The following is a 6,000-nucleotide window of genomic DNA, read 5'->3' as shown; positions in this document are numbered from 1 at the left end:
CTAATCATCTAATCGGCCGTGGCCAGGGGGGCTTTCTATCAGGTTCGCCTGATTCGCCAGTTGCAGCCCTTTCTGGATCGCGATGCCTTGCGCACGGTCACTCACGCCCTTGTCACCTCCCGACTGGACTACTGTAATGCTCTCTACATGGGGCTCCCCTTGAAAAGCACCTGGAGGCTCCAACTGGTGCAGAATACGGCCACGCGGGTGGTTATGGGCGCAACTCGTTGCACTCACGTGACACCCCTCCTGCGCGAGCTGCACTGGCTCCCAGTGGTCTTCCGGGTGCAATTCAAGGTGTTGGTTACCACCTTTAAAGTGCTCCATGGCATTGGACCTGGGTACCTTCGAGACCATCTTCTGCCACCAGTAGCCTCCCACCGGCCAGTCCACTCCCACAGAGAGGGTCTCCTCAGGGTGCCATCGGCCAAATTATGTCGGCTGGCGACACCCAGGAGGAGGGCCTTCTCTGTGGGAGCCCCTGCCCTTTGGAATGAACTGCCCCCAGAAATGCGTAAGATCTCCGACCTTCGTGTATTTCGCTGTGCCCTCAAAACCTTGTTGTTCCGCCAGGCTAGGCTATCAATGTAAAGGTTTTAAATGTGGGATTTTAAATTAGGGGTTTTATAATTGAGCCAATTATTTAATAATTTTAATTATTTTTAAATTTTGTCTGTCTTTGTGCTTTTAATCAGGCTGAGTCCTTCGGGAGAAGGGCAGTATAGAAATAAAATTATTATTATTATTATTATTATTATTATTATTATTATTATTATTATTATTATTATTATTATTATTATTATTACTACTACTACTACTACTACTACTACTACTATTCAACTATTAAGGCGGTAGGTACATCTTGGGAGATAAATATGTCTGTAATTGACAACCCCATATTATAATCATACTTCAACCTGATTCCAACAATAGCATGGTGTTAATAGATAACTTATTTGCATCTTATATGGATTTATGAGAGATCTCTTGTCCTATATGCCCAGTTGCTCGCTTTGGCTCTGATTTTGCCCACATGCTTGTAGCAATATGAACAATGCAATATGCACTAATGTAGTGTCTTTATACACTATTTTCCTGATTGGTGTCATGGTTAATGTTTATGGCTTATTAATATTTGAGAGTTCCCCTTAATAAAAATATAAATATCTATCTTAGTGTTGGTGACTTCAAAATTGATTAGAATCATATAGCATTAAGAATTTTTAGACACAATTGTATGTGTCAAGTTCGGAAATAGCATGTTATTTATTATATGCTGGCTACTGAAAAATGAGAAAATAAGGCCAGGCTAATTCTAGGAAAAAGTTGTTGCCTTCATGTCTGTTCTGAGCTTACTAGAAGCACATTTTGCTCAATAGAAAACAGGATTCTTTAATAAGGTCAACATCTAGCTTTATGTTTGAGATAGTGAAGGCATGAGCTCCCAATTTAAAACAGTAACATGGCAACGTTGATATGCTGACTTCGTCCATGCTTAATAGCATTGGTACTTCCCCTTACTTCTCATCCTGAAACTCACTTGAATTGCATTATGTGCAAGTGACGATGTTTTCACTGAATTGATTATGTGCTGATTGCAGATGTTCTTCAGAGAAGCTTACTCTTGATTATAACTAACATTTGCCAGATGTTGTGAAGTTAGAAAAAAAGAGTGTTGGAAGCAAGTGTCGATGCCAGACATTTCAAACAAATTGAAATGCACCCACTTACCAATTTCAGAAATTAAATCTTTTATGCTGCTAAGCATTCCATTAATACTTAGAGGATTATTCTTGGATGATTATTCTACTCATCTTTGCTGCTCTTGTTTTGCAGCTTACAAAATACTAGGCTCTTCTCTACCTCTGTGCACTTATTAAATCAAATACCATTCATGCTTCCTTGATTTAATTCTTTGTCATTAGTCCATGAACAAAGACAAGTAGACTAGTTTCTTTTAAAATCAGCAAGTATAAACTCATTGGATATTTTAAAATAATGAATAATGGAATGATTTTATTCTTTTTTAATTAGAATTTTATTTGTGATAATCAAAAAAGCTTCCTAAAAAGACACTGGAGACTGACATTTGTGGCTCAGTGGAGAGAAAATTCAGCAATATTTCATTTGAACTAAGTGATCAGACCTTTCCAATTAGTCATGACAAATAAACATAAACAAAATCAACTGTAGAGTTATCTGTTTTAAATAACATTCTGCTGCCTCCTAAAATATTCAGTCTCTTTTCAAAAACTTTATAATAAATTATAAACATATAAACAATTAAAATTTTCTATCCTTATGAACCTACTTCAGATTTGCTCCTTTTTATGGTTTATCCTTTTATTATTTTCCAAGAAAATATGGTCACCATACTTATAATTTATGTCCTAGAGCATAAGCATAGAAGCAGAACCATGATTTTAGCTGTAAAACTAAATAATCAGTCACATTAACTCTCAGTTTGACACTTAATACTTAATACACATTTGAGATCATTCTTTCTGAATGCACTGACAATATTGTTTCCCAGCCTTTAAATTATGAATGAAAGTTGAAGCTAATTTCCTATGAATTAATGGAGCAAAGAATTCTCCTGCAAGTAAAAAAAATCTATGTAAGTTCATTACATACATGGACACTTCATTTTGTGTGAAAAGCACACATATATACATATATACAAATTTTACATAAACCAAAAAATCTCTGGAATCAGAATATCCACCAATTTCCATTCCCCCCCAAACCCAAATCTATCATAGAAGACTAGGGAATCCAGTTGAGGATTTTGGTACTTTAAGAGACTTCATTGTTTTAAAAAAAATGTTCCATCTTTTGGTACTCTTCATGATCCTGATGCTATCTTCAGAAATTATGCTTCCTTCTCTTTCAAATGAGCTTCAAATGTTTTTCGTGTCTCCCTGGTGACTTTAATGGGGTACATAGACATTGGTTCCAGGTTCTGATAACAGACAGGACCACACAGGTTTTTAATTTTAGTCCCTCTTTTTTTGGGGGGGGGGCAGTGTTTAAATGAGACAAAAGCAGTTTGGATATCAATTAGGTCTTATCAGAGCAGATGAGTCCTTTCACTTTTCCAGTTTTGGCATTGCCATTTGCATTCTCTGGTGTGATCAGTTTTTTTCTGATTATGAGTAACCAAACACAGACTAGCTTGTGCTTTTCCGTTTTCTCATGTATACTGGTTTTGGACTCCAATTAGGAAATGCATGCCGTACCCCAGATGCCTGGGGGAGGGGGTGATTGAAAAAGTGGAAGAAAAATAGTTGAAGGCTAAAAAAGGAAAACATCTTGTAAAATTCCATGAATACAGTAGGGTAATTGGGTACAGAAAAAGGCTTCATTGGAAAGCATTCTGAAAGAGAGTGATCAGAAGCAATTGCCACAGATGTTTGTTGAGAGAACTGTTATATTCAAGGACAATTCAGTATCAATGTTCATTTCTTGCTGTCTCTTTGAACTGCTTATATGTGGTTTAAGCAAATTTAGACTGCTGCACTTGTGTTTGAATTCACACTTGGTTTTGTATTTTCCATAGTTGTGTCGAAGAAAGTGTCTCTTTTGGCATATAAATGGTAAATAAGTAAAATAAATTGACCTGGGTAATTTTTACTTTAGATATTCATACTCAGAAAACCAATTTGAAACAACAGTAACTATGCAAACTTTCTAAGGCATCTGTAATAATATACATTTCTTTTTCAAAGCTGAATGTGGTTGCCTTCTTTTATTTCAGCCATTTTTACTAGGTCACATCTTGATCTCACTTTAGCTGAGGTGAAATTAGGTCAGATAGTTAATTGTTAAGTGACTTAATGTGCACACTGAAATTATGCATGGAAACCATAAATCAGTCATTGGCAAGGGCCAAAAGGCACAGCCAGATAACTAAAAAGCTATCATAGTATTTTTCCATATGGACTACCAAAGTTCTTAAATGAATGTGATATTTTTGGAACATAATTCAACAACACCATGGTATCTTTAAGTCATAGTTAGACAAATAGCTAGTGAAAGACATAGAAGCCATCAGCGAGAGCTAGGCATTTCCAAAGCTTTTCCCCCAATTACTTACTCACATATTCATATCAACTCAGCCATTTCAGATTCTGTAGCAAAGGAAGGCCAATGATCCAGGAAGAAATTACAATAAAAAGCAAGTGTAGGATCTTTAATAGATAGGCTGGTGCCAAATGATATTGTGTTCCGGACCTGGGAGTCTTATCCTGGCTACTTTCACATTTCTTAGCTTTCAGGAAAGCAAATTGCTTCTTTGTCCATAAAAGTAAAAGTAAAAAACTGAAAAAAGCTCTGTCTTAGCAAGTTGAGCCAAACCCATTTCTACAGTGAAAGCAATCTGTAACCTTATTCCATTTGTTGTCAAGCCTTGTTGAAGGAAACTGGGAAAACCTTGTTTTCAGTTGAAATTTACTGCCAGTAATTCAGCATACTGAAATTGGCATAGCTTTGTTTGAATTATTCTATCAGTCCACTATCTGAGATGCAGAGATCAAATAAGGGTATCTGGCCTTCAATAAAAATTAATGGAGAGAAATAATTTATTTTTATTTATTTTATTTTATTTTAAATTTATATACTGCCCTTCTCCCTGAGGACTCAGGGCGGTGTACAGCCAGAATTAAAAAACATAAAATACAAATATTAAAAAACAATTAAAATATATATAAATTTGGCCCAAAATTAAAAATACAAACCAATTAAAACATTTAAAATTTCTTCTTAAGCCAGCCCGGCTTGCTGGAAAAAGTGGGTTTTAAGGGCACGGCGGAAGGCACTAAGGTCTTGGATTCTCCTTATCTCTGGGGGCAACTGATTCCAGAGGGTAAGTGCCCCCAAAGAGAAGGCCCTCCCCCTGGGGGTCACCAGCCTACATTGATTGGCTGATGGCACCCTGAGGAGGCCCTCTCTGTGGGAGCGCACGGGACGATGGGAGGTCGTCGGTAGCAGCAGGCGGTCTCGAAGATAGCTAGGCCCGATGCCATGGAGCGCTTTAAAGGTGATAACCAGTTAAGTGTTCATCTATAATGACAACACCCTGTCTGGACTGCATGTTCCAGATAATTAACAGAGAGAAGCAAAAAACTAGGTTTTCTATTTCTTTTCATTTGCTTATCCAGATCTCTATAGGCCAAGTTACAAACTAGAAAAGAAGACAATGATTATGTTTACTTATTAATAAATGATTTCTTTAAACATGCCACATTGGAGATACCACAATGGGTGGGATTGTAAGTGCAATGAGCTAAAAATAAACAAACCATAATATAGTTAAACTCTTATGTAAATTAGGTCCATATGTACTATCTACAATATGCTTTGCATACTTGAAATGCTTGGAATCAAGGAAGAAGAGGTGTTTATGACGTCTATCTTACTTATTTTTACTTGTTCCAATAGCCTGGGAATTTTCTGAATTTCTGAAGTCAAATGTTACAAATAGTTATCATTGCAATAAAGATCAATTGTGTATGTACAAATCTAATACTGTAAGGATTATATGTATCACAAACACATTTTTTATTGCTGATTTTATAGGTAAAACAGTAACTCCAGGTTGAAAAGTAGTACGTAAGTTTTTTTTTATTTATTGCTAGGGAAATTCTTGACTTTTCTTATATAGAAATTTAAACAACAGAGATTATTTTTTCACATCAAAGGCAATCAAATTGCAGTCAATTGAATTTTAATTATGCAAACATCAATATTTTTCTTACTTTACCAAATTTCTACAAGGCATATTTTAATAATATGAAAATAACCATTGGATAAATTCTTTTCTTTCTGATTAATACTCTCCGCACTTCGCTATTCTAATGCTTGCTTATAACACAGAATCCTATTAATATTTGTTGAAGCCTTCATAAAAGATACTGAATTTAAAATGTGACATTGTTTTGACATAAAACAAAGAAAATGCTCTATAAATCCCTAATCTGTATGAGTCATAACACTGGAAGA

The sequence above is a fragment of the Pituophis catenifer genome, unplaced genomic scaffold (assembly GCF_029215685.1).
Source record: "Pituophis catenifer annectens isolate HBS135680 unplaced genomic scaffold, rPitCat1.0.hap2 SCAF_3, whole genome shotgun sequence".
Classification (NCBI taxonomy): Eukaryota; Metazoa; Chordata; class Lepidosauria; order Squamata; family Colubridae; genus Pituophis; species Pituophis catenifer.
Note: the sequence above shows the minus strand (reverse complement) of the source record.